Consider the following 11,936-nt stretch of genomic DNA (forward strand, 5'->3'; position numbering starts at 1 on the left):
AATCCAAATGTCATCCTTTGATAAATGAAGTTGCCAAATGGACATGTGAATGTAGTCTTCTCTTGGTCATCTGGATGAATGGGGATTTGAAAGAACATCGAATAACCATCCAAAAAGCAAAAATGGGAATGACCCGCCAATCTCTCAAGCATTTGATCAATGAAAGGGAGGGGGCAATGGTTTTTCCGCGTGGCCGTATTCAACTTACGATAATCAATGCACATGCGCCACCTGGTGACCAATCTTGTGGAGATAAGCTCATCTTTGTCATTTTTAATGATGGTCATTCCTCCCTTTTCGGAACAACTTGAATCGGGCTAACCCACCTACTATCCGAGATAGGGTAGATTAACCCCATCTCAAGGAGTTTTAAAACTTCCTTTTTTACCACTTCCTTCATGTTAGGATTTAACCGTCTTTGGGGATCAATAGAGGAGGCTTGACCATCATCCAAATGAATTTGATGCATACATATATAATGTGGGACTTAAGCCCTTGAGATCATCAATTGTATACCCAATGGCACTTCAATGTTATTTAGAACACAAAGAAATTTGTCAAGAAAATGGTGATTGAGTGCAGAATTGTGAACAATCACGGGATAAGTCTCATTATCTCCAAGAAAAACATATTTTAAAGAAAGGGGAAGAGTTTTTAACTCACATATGGGAGGAGAAGTAGTCCTCTCCTCTTTTTCCAATGAAGCTTCCAAGATCTCAAAGCTAGAACGGGTCGTTATGTATATTGGTGCTTTGTCCATTGCTTTTTTAAGATGTCAAGCTTCACTTTCTAGCTCTTGATCTTCTCCTAGTAACACGTCTTCAAGTGGATCTCTTGCTTCAACCAAAATCCTTAGGCTCAACACATTTTGCTCAAGAGTATCGATTCGATGAATTTCTTCCACAATTGGAGCCTTCATGCTCTTGTTGAAAGCGAACTCCATTTTTTCATCCCCAACCCTCAATGTCAAAACATCTCTCTTCATGTCAACTAACACTCCGATCGTTTTTAAGAATGGCCTTCCCAAAATAAGAGGGACCTACAAGTCTTCTTCCATTTCCATCACTACAATGTTACAAGGAATAAAGACCCTCCCAACTTGCACCGAAACATCCTCTAATTCTCCAACGGGTAATTTAACTGAGTGACTCGCTAATTGTGTCACCCTTCTCGTTGGTTTAAGCTAAAAGTTGAGCTTCTTTGAAATGGAGAGGGGCATTAAGATCACAGTAGCCTCAAGATCGGCTAATGCTCTCTTTGGCTCCAAATATCCGATTCTCAAGGGTATGGCGAAGGACCCCGGATCTTCAAGCTTTTTGGGGAGCTTGTTTTGGAGGACCGCACTAACTTTGACGGTGAGCGCAATGGTGGAACTTTCTTCAATAACTTGTTAGAAAGAAGCTCCTTTAGAAACTTGGCATAAGTGAGCATATCAGCCATAACTTGGAGAAATGGGATGTGAACTTGCAAACCCTTCATCACCGCAAGGAACTTGACAAATTTGTCATTGAAATGTTTCTTTGCTAACCTTTAAGGATATGGAATCAAAGGGGTGTATCTCTTCATCGGAGTGGGCTCTTTACTTGACTTTTGAGTTCAACAACTATAGGAGTCCCATCTTCATGAATGTCTTCCAAAATGACATTTTCAATCTCCTTATTCATTCCACTATCAACATCCTCGCTCTTATTGGAGGTACTAGTATCATTAAGTGTAGACATCTTAGGACCCTCATAGTGATTGGTTGGCTAGGAAGTTGGGTAGAAGAGTTTGAGGAGTCTATGCTCACTTGTTGAGCTACTTGGGCTAGTTGTGTTTCAATCATCTTGTTGTGAGCATTCATTTGTTGGAGGAAAGTGTTTATCTCCCCCAAGCTTCCTATCATTATCGGCATTGGTTTTTGTTTATTGAGCTAGGAAGAGTTGGAGAGTGGATTCTAGGGAGGATTATTTGGGTTTATTTGGTTCAAAGAGAGCTCTAGAGGATGGTTGTGTAAATGTTTATTGGGGGTTATGGAATCCGGGTGCTCTAGCTTGGTAAGGTTGGGGTAGTTGAGGGTTCTTCAATCCACCATTCGCATTGTTATTCCATCTTCCGTGGTTGTTGAAGTTAGGATTTCCCTCACCTCTAGAATTCACCCATGCAGCATGGTCCGATCCACCATAAATTTCACAATAAAAGGCTTGAGAAGTGCCTTTGCTAGGAGATGTCAAGCTTACCTTTTCCAATTTCTTTCCAAGAGTATCAAATTTTGCATTTATGTGATCAATGGCATCAAGATCATACTTGCCTTTTTTTACATTCTTTTTGCTTGTGGTTCTAGTAGAATTCCCCCAAGAGTAGTGTCTTACTACCTCTTCAATTTTAGGCTCAATATTGTCCACCGAAAGCTTTGTTAGTTGGCCTCTCGCACCAGAATCAAGGCTTGCACGGGTCATAGGAAGGAGAACATCATAGAAGCTTTGCATAAGCATCCATTGACTATAGACATGGTGCGGACAAGATCTTCGAATATCCTTGAACCTATCCCAACCTCCATATAATGTCTCATCCTCCTCTTGAGAGAAATTGGACATTTTCCTCCTAGCTTCGAATGTTTTATCTTGGGAGTAGAATTCATCCATAAAAGTCGTGGTAACTTGTGCCTAAGTTGTCAAAGAGTCTTCTAGAATGGATTACAACCATTTCTTAGCCTTTCCCACAAAAGAGAATGGAAATAGGTTGAGCCTCACAAATTCTTGACTCGCATTGTTTTGTTTCATCGTAGCACATAGCTCCAAGAAATTAGCAAAATGCTCAAGAGGGCATTCATGAGTCATACCCCCATATGACTCTTGCTTGATCATGCGAATCAAATGTGGAGAAATTCGAAGTTGGCAATAGTAGTTGGGCGGCGAATACTACTTTTGAGTTCAAATGCCTCGGGGTGCCAAAATCACGTAATGCTCTAGGAGCCTCGTCTCCCATACTGCTAGAAGTAGTGGAGATAGATGACTCTTGTTCGAAACCCAGTTGTTCAACAACCGATGGTCCGGGTTCCCTAAAGATTCTTCTTAATTGCCTCAATGTATTTCCAAGATAGACGACTCTTCTTACGGAACTTACAAAGAAGGGTGAGTTTGTTTGGAATAATAATGCAAAGAGGGCCTTTGTAGAATTGAAGGCTAGCTTATGTAATGCACTGGTTCTTGCTTTGCCAGATTTTTCTAAACTATTTGAGGTTGAAACAGATGATAGTGGTTTGGTGATAGGAGCGGTGCTTCTACAAGAAAAGCGTCCCAAAGCTTTCTTTAGTGACAAATTGAATGGGGCTAAGCTTAACTATTATATGACAAGAAGTTTTATGCCATCATTCGAGCACTTGAGCATTGGTCTCATTATTTGCATCCAAAACCGTTTGTGTTACATTCGGATCATAAGAGTCTAAAATACATACATGGGCAACAAAAACTTAATGTGATACATGCTAAGTCGGTGGAATTTTTGCAATCCTTCACATTTGCTTCTAAGTATAAAGAAGGTAAGGAAAATGTTGTGGCGGATGCATTGTCGAGACGAGGGTATTTGTTGGGAATCATGGAAGCTCACTTATTGGGGTTTTAAATTCTCAAGCAACACTATAGTAATGATGATGATTCAAGGAGATAATTGCTACTCCTCAAGGTTCCTATGTTGTTCAAGATGGGTTCTTATTTAAGGAGAATCGTCTGTGTGCTTGAGTGTAGTGTGCGTGAGTTGTTGGTAAGAGAAATGCATGTTGGAGGTATTGCGGGTCATTTTGGGGTACATAAGACATATGACTTGTTATGTGAGCATTTCTATTGGCCTAAGATGCTTAAAGATGTTCATCATGTGATTGAGAGATGCGCCACATGCCAAAAGGCCAAGAGTACTTTCCACAAAGGTTTGTACACTCCATTACATGTTCCTAGTGTACCTTGGGATAGTGTAAGTATGGATTTCATTGTTTGATTGCCACGGACAGCAAGAGGTAAGGATTCAATCACGGTAGTGGTTGATCATTTTAGTAAGATGGCTCATTTTATACCGTGCCATAAAACGGATGATGCTAGCAATGTGGCTGATTTGTATTACAAAGAGGTGGTACGTCTTAATGGTATTCCCAAGAGTATAGTGTTAGATAGGGATACTAAGTTCCTTAGCTACTTTTGGAAGACTCTTTGAAAACTTGTGGGAACTAAATTACTATTTAGTACTTCACATCACCCACAAACAGATGGACAAACCGAAGTCACTAATAGGACATTGGGTACTTTGCTACGAGGATTGGTGAGTAAGACTACAAAGGATTGGGATGTGCGTTTGGCTCATGCGGAGTTTGCATATAATAGAGCACCTTCCTCTACAACAGGTTCATCTCCATTTCTTTTTGTTTATGGGGTTAATTCACATATTCCTATTGATCTTGTCGATTTGCCACGAGGGGATCTTGTTAACTTTGATGCTTAAGCTCGACAACAATCTTTCATGAAGACATGTAAGGGTGTTAAGTTTCAAATTGAGATAATGAATGATCGTTATAAGCAACGAGCTAATAAGCACCGTAAATTACAATTGTTTCAAGTAGGTGATTTGGTATGGCTAAACCTATGCAAGGAAAGGTTTCCTGGGAAACCTAAGAATAAGTTTATGCCAAGAGCTTATGGTCCATTTTGTGTGTTAGGACGTATTGGTGATAATGCTTACAAGATAGAACTTCCTGATTCTTATGGAGGTGTGAGTTCTACCTTTAATGTAGGTGATTTATCTCTTTATGTACTTGATGGGAATTTGGGGACAAATTCTTTCAAAGAAGGGGAGAATGATACGGATCATGAGACGCCAAGTGTTACTAGAACTGGTAAGGCGATTAGCAACAAGACATTGCCAAATACAGTGCTAAACACAGTGACAAACGCAGTGCTAACCACTGTCCAGGCAATTAAAGAAGAGTTCGACATGGGAGGCGAAGTCGTATCAGAATTTGGGTTGTCACTTGGATGTGGGCCAAGTTATTCTAGTATTACTTGAATTGGTTTAGAGTAGTAGTGTGTCATGTAATTACTCTAATAGTTTCCTATTATGTTTTATGTTGTTTAAATAGGAGTTAATTAGTTATGTCGGTTGGAGTTAATTAGTTAAGTCGGTTTGTTGGGACATGGCTTGTACTATATAAGCACATGTGGTCATAACATTGTAGGATATATATGTTGTTGATTACAGATTATTGAATAAGAAATCTTTGAGAGTATTGCTAAGAATACTTGAGAGAAAGTTTAGAGACTAGCTTGACTAGTGGATCAAAGTCGTTGCCTTTGTTCCAAACTTGAAGTCGTTGCCTTCAAGATTCTATCCATCTTCACCTTCAAACACAATCCATAATCGTTTCTTTTAACCAAGAAACCTCCATATCCATTTGGAACATCAAGTTCCACATCAAGTGGTATCAAGAAAAGATTCATTCTACGTGAATATGTTCAAGAACAGTTCTTGAAACTCAATCAAATTCGACAAAATTCAAAAAGTGTGGCTGAATATATTAAGGAGTTTGAGAAGTTGTGTATTTTGTGTGAGTTGGATGAGAAAGAAGAGATGAATATTGGACGGTTCATCACTAGACTAAGACCTTCCATAGCTAATAAGGTGGAAACTTCTAACTACCTTTTCTTTGATGATGTACTTAGATTGACGGACAGGTTTGAAAGGCAAGAAAGGGAGGTAAATAAGGGTAAGGAGAAGACTTATGCTAGTGGTTCCTATTCTACTTCCTACAAGAATAAACCTACCTACAACCAAACTACACAATCACTAACTACTTTATCCAAATTTGACCCCAAACCGAAACCAAAAGTTTACATTAGTCCGGAACAAGCTGCCTTGGCTAAGAAACAGTGCTACAAATGTCAAGGTTTTGGTCACAACTCACGTGATTGCCCACAAAAAGTTACTATTTCCCCTAAAGATCATAGGACCTTGGTTAACTTCCTTGTGCAACAAAAGGAAGAGGAGGAAACTAAAGAAGGGGAGTCTGACTTTGAGGACGAGGAGAAGTGGGATGATCAAGAGCTTCAAGAGGCTGCTCCGGATAAAGATACCTTAATTTTGACGAGATTACTACAGAACTTACAAAGAAGAATGATACGGATCATGAGACGCCAAGTGTTACTAGAAGTGGTTAGGCGTTTAGCAAAAAGACAGTGTCAAACACAGTGCTAACCACTATCCATGCAGCTAAAGAAGAGTTCGACATGGGAGGCGAAGTCGTATTAGAATTAGGGTTGTCATTTGGACGTGGGCCAAGTTATTCTTGTATTACTTAGATTGGTTAAGAGTAGTAGTGTGTCATGTAATTACTCTAATAGTTTCCTATTATGTTTTATGTTGTTTAAATAGGAGTTAATTAGTTAAGCCGGTTGGAGTTAATTAGTTAAGTCGGTTTGCTGGGGCATGGCTTGTACTATATAAGCACATGTGGTGATAACATTGTAGGATATATATGTTGTTGAATAATGTAATAAGAAGTCTTTGAGAGTATTGCTAAGAATAGTTGAGAGAAAGTTTAGAGACTAGCTTGACTAGTGGATCAAAGTCGTTGTCTTTGTTCCAAACTTGAAGTCGTGGCCTTCAAGATTCTATCCATCTTCACCTTCAAACATAATCCATAATCATTTTTTTTAACCAAGAAACCTCCATATCCATCTGGAACATCAAGTGGTATCAGAGCTTTGCCCAAGATCCCAGGGTGACGCTTGTTATTATGGCCCGAATTCATCCCGAATTTGCAGTAACTTTGGGGGCCTCGTACTCCCAGCATACGTTGAGTATTTGGAAGGCTTTTGATCCGAAACTAGACTACATCTTGTCTAGTTTATTGTGTTAAAATTTCACAAAATTTCGAGGAGTTTTGATATAGTTTTGAGATCGTTTTTTGAAGGTGTGCAGAAATTGCTGGAATCAAGAACAGCGATATTAAAAGGAGAATTACCAGGGTTTGACAGCGAATTTAGCTACCAAATTTTAATTGGAATCTTAAAACATATAAGTCCGTATTGTGTCCAAATTTCATAGATTTTGGTTGTGTTGTGTGGAAGTTATGAAGTTTCTTGATTTGGGTAAGTTTCTTAAGACTTTCTTGAATATGGGGACTCCTATAACGCGAGAAGAGTTGCAGGAGATGATGGCAGGCATGATGAAGAATGTTAAAGAAAGTTTTAACTCCATTAATGAAGCTATAAATAGTAGCAACCAAAGGCTTGAAGAGACGATACAAGATCTTATATGTCCACCAACCCTTGAAGAGAAATTAGCACGAACTCACAGGAAGTTTGTGAAGAGTTTTGCCAAGTTTCAAGATTTGGCTCAATAAGTAGACACGAAACTGCTTGAAGAGAAACAACCACATCTGATTATTGAGGATGAAGAAAAGATTGAAACTTTATCTTGTTCAGAGGATGAAGATTTGATTATTTTTACAGCGCCTCGTGATGAAGAAGATAAGCTATCTTTGGATGATTCTTGTTTTATGGTTCAATTGTTGGATCAAGATGACTCCAAGATTGCATCTTTAGCTAGTAAACCTACCAAAGATTCGATCTTTGCTATTCCATGTGTGAAAAAAGCTTCTAAGCAACGTGGGGTACAACCTTATGAGGCATCTTTTACTGATTTTTGCTGTCATGATGTAGTTCTTTCTCATACCCGTCCACCATCATCATGGATTCAACATTTGTTTCACATATATGTACTTCTCCTTATGGTTCGTGGTTATCGTGCGTGGATCATTGCTTGGCTACATCAAACCTTAAGGGCAAGTTTTTAAAAAAAAAGAAGGGGAGAATGATACGGATCATGAGATGATGTCAAGTGTTACTAGAAGTGGTAAGGCGTTTAGCAACATGACAGTGCCAAACACAATGCTAAACACAGTGCCAAACACAGTGCTAACCACTGTCCATGCAGCTAAAGGAGAGTTCGACATGGGAGGCGAAGTCGTATTAGAATTTGGGTTGTCACTTGGACGTGGGCCAAGTTATTCATGTATTACTTGGATTGGTTTAAAGTAGTAGTGTGTCATGTAATTACTCTAATAGTTTCCTATTATGTTTTATGTTGTTTAAATAGGAGTTAATTAGTTAAGTCGGTTGGAGTTAATTAGTTAAGTCGGTTTGTTAGGGATCGGCTTGTACTATATAAGCACATATGGTCATAACATTGTAGGATATATATGTTGTTGAATAATGTAATAAGAAGTCTTTGAGAGTATTGCTAAGAATACTTGAGAGAAAGTTTAGAGACTAGCTTGACTAGTGCATCAAAGTCCTTGCCTTTGTTCCAAACTTGAAGTCGTTGCCTTCAAGATTCTATCCATCTTCACCTTCAAACACAATCCATAATATTTTCTATTAACCAAGAAACCTCCATACCCATCTGGAACATCAAGTTCCATATCAAGAACTACATCAATGATCGATGGGGATGGTTGACTCGCCCCTCAATCGTCTTGACATGCAACCAAAAAAGCTAAGGAGAATATTAGTAAAAACAATCAAGAGGTAAACACACCACAAGAAGAGGGAAGGAAAAAAAAATAGAACAATTTAGTCTCAAAACTAACGAACTAGCCAATGTTAACCGCTAATTCCCCGGCAATGGCGCCAAATTTTGTTGTATACTCGCTAAATATAACCTAAACAATCCAAGATAGGGTAAATATAGGGTCGAATCCACATAGAAGTAAGGTTAATCAAGGGTCAATTAGCCAATCACAATGAGCTAAATCTTTTTTTTTGGGTTTTGTAAAGGTTTATCGATGATTCTAAAATCTAAGTAAATAAATTAAAGAAATCAGCAAATTAAATCAACAATCAAGTAAGGGATATAAAATAAGGGAGAAATAACTAGGGGACTAGGGGATTCACCAACACTTAATCCAAGAATCCAATCATCAGAACGGGAAACAATTGCAGGATTACAAGGGGAAAATCACGCATATAGGAATTGTAATTACTCTCTCGAGCTAATTACAAGAGCTTAATTAGCCAATCATGACCTATTCTCATGGCATGAGCAAATAATCTAGCCAAATCAAGCACAACATGATTAATTGAGCTTTCCTAGACTAAAAAATGCCTATTTTCATGGAGATCTAGTCTAGCAACCAAACTTAGTTTATTCCTAGCTTCATCCTTCGATCCTTCACTAGAAATTCCAAATATGCAAGTTAAGTGGTGATCAAACACCCAACAAACTAAATAAATCAAGTTTGATCAACAAGTTCAACCTCAAAAGGTAACCCCCTAACTTAGATTTAGGATCCAAAGAGCAAATCATTTCCCCTAGTAAGAAACTACTCACACATTATGAAAATAAAACAAAATAGAACTTGAAATAACTTCATCACCATAACTATGGAGGAAAGATAAAAAGGGAAAATCAACAAATAAGAAATAAGAATTAATTAGCAAAACAATGATTATAAACAAGATTAAGGAAAGAGAAGAAGAAATAAATAAGAAATTACCAACTTTTAAGCTTGCATAAATGGTGAAAAATTGAGTTCAAAAGTTTCAAGCCTCATTTGCTCTCTCCTCAAGTTCTAAAGTTTTTTGTTATTTCCCTAGGAACACTACAAGAGGGGGTTGTGAATTGTAGGTGTAAACATAAATGTAACATTTTGCGGAAATTAAAACTTAAACGAATAAACAAGCTAGAGGAACACAAGGGATTTTTACGAGGAAAAACTTCTTGGGCCCAACAAGAAGAAACAACCTCGACCACTAGGGATTTTAAACTCAACTCTTTCACTAATTAGGCCAAACAACTTTGTTACAACCTAATTCTAACTCGAGCCACACCTTGAGTTCCTAAACTCAAGTTCCTGAGCCACTGTTCCCTTAACAGTAGTTCCTCTCAACTTCACTCGAAGTTTTCTCACTCATACAAGCTTCACTCAAAGCCTCTCTCTTAAGAACTTCACTCAAAGTTCCCTTACCCCAAAAACCAAAATACAATTGATCGAAATAAGCTTAGTGGAATTAGAGTAAGAAAGCAAAGAACAAATGGCTATTATGAGAGAATGAAGGCACTGACACTTAATTAGTTAAACTCACTTAATTACTTAGTCAGACACATTTGGAACTCATTTAGACTTCAATATTTATAGTGATAATCACAAAGAACGTGGGAGTAAAACTCGATTACATGTTAAGTCCATTAACCCATGATGTTCCTTCCCCTAAGGAACACGTTTCTCATCATGTCCCATGATCCCATGACTCAATATGAACGTGGATATATTTTAGCCACAACTCCTAAAGATTAGGAGTTTCTTGAGTTTATCCGAAAATCAGTTATTAAAAACACGTTTTATCATTTAAAACTGAATTTTTAATCTTTAAGAAAATATTATCTTTTAAACAAATTCTTTATAAAACCGGATAATTATTTTCTTATTTTTCCGAAAAACAAAATCTTTTCCTTAAACAGATTTTCTTTTAAAACTGATTTTATCATTAAGACTGATTTAATTAGATAAAACTAATTTCCTATAATTTAGGCATGACTTACTCAATTGCATAATTGTACCGTTATACTTTTGCACGCCTAAGTCTAGTTCCTTTTATAACTAAGTTCCTTTAACAATTCGTTTAGTGCCACTTAGTTTGTTCCTTAGAAAGGAACAAACTCTCATTCTCAAATAAACTGCCACTTTCCTTACCATCCTTACTTTGTTCCTTTACATGGAACTAGAAAATAAAACGCCTAGCTTTTATTCTTCTTGATCCAATGCTTGCTCCAGTATCAACTTATAGAAACTTCTTTACTTAGCCTTTGAAATCCTCTCTTGACTTCTTCCTTGACTTCGTATTCTCCCAGTTCCTTTCATTGATACCTTAACATCTACAACTTAAATAACTCATTAGTTCACTACTTAGTTTGCATCTTTGTTTCTTTGTCATCATCAAAACTAGGGTTCAACAATTTCCCCCTTTTTGATGATGACAACAAAGGTACAAACTAAGGCAATAACAAATAATATAAGTGAATGAAATGATAAAACAATAAAGAAGAAAATGAAAAATAAAACACAATTAAGTAAGTAACTGAATTTTGATTTTTCATTTACCTTAACCTATTTTTGATTTTTCATTTACCTTATCCTAATTTTTAAATTTTTAATTTTTCAAATTTTTCAGTTTATCTACAGTTTGTTCCTTAAATCTTTTCCCCCTTTGTCATCCTCAAAAAGAATAGACTCTGCATGTATTGAGGAATTGATTTAACACTGTAAGACCATATACAAGCACCATTGCTGGTTAAGTTAGAATTCAAAGGTAAACTTGCTCAAACATCAATCACATAATACTAGCCATTCCAAGGAAGAAATTATGCAAAACATTTGAAAACAGACATAATAGCAAAAGTCATTGATTATATATAGCACTTGTTCCATAACAACAAACAAAGAAAGAAAAGAAAAAGGATTAAACAAAAGTCGTGTTCCTTGAAAAGGAAACAGGAACAACAACAAACAAAAAAACTAAGAAAGGGAAGGGGAATGGTGTTCCTCTACAACCTCTTCTTCAACCACATCCTCTACATTTCTTCATCACCACCCCATGATTTGTCCAACTTGTTCCTTCAACTCCTCCAAAGCTGGGCCATAAGTCCATCTTCTTTTGTTGCGCAATCACCGTATCACTTAGATCTTCATAAGACTTCATTTGTCAGTTTTAGCATCCAAAGTCCAGTGAAGGTGATTATAAAATTTTATCATGTGTTGAGCAGGAAGACAAACATCATTAACCCAGCTACATCATCCGGAGATTTTGTTCCTTACCCTTGGAACCTAGGCAGAAGGTGATTTTGTGAAGGAACTGGAGGGGTTAGAATGGAAGGCTCATCTGTTCCGGGAATGGAAAGAAGGAGAAGGGTTG

The 11,936-nt window shown here is 37.4% G+C and overlaps 1 non-coding gene across 1 annotated transcript; it reads left to right on the forward strand.

The window, feature by feature from the left end:
* Window positions 1–2,485: 2,485 nt before the first annotated feature.
* On the forward strand, window positions 2,486–2,590 carry LOC125492139 (small nucleolar RNA R71). The gene has a single exon (XR_007268584.1). It is a non-coding gene; the product is annotated as a small nucleolar RNA R71 (small nucleolar RNA).
* The last annotated feature ends 9,346 nt before the right edge of the window (window positions 2,591–11,936 follow it).

The sequence above is a fragment of the Beta vulgaris genome, chromosome 7 (assembly GCF_026745355.1).
Source record: "Beta vulgaris subsp. vulgaris cultivar EL10 chromosome 7, EL10.2, whole genome shotgun sequence".
Lineage (NCBI taxonomy): Eukaryota > Viridiplantae > Streptophyta > Magnoliopsida > Caryophyllales > Amaranthaceae > Beta > Beta vulgaris.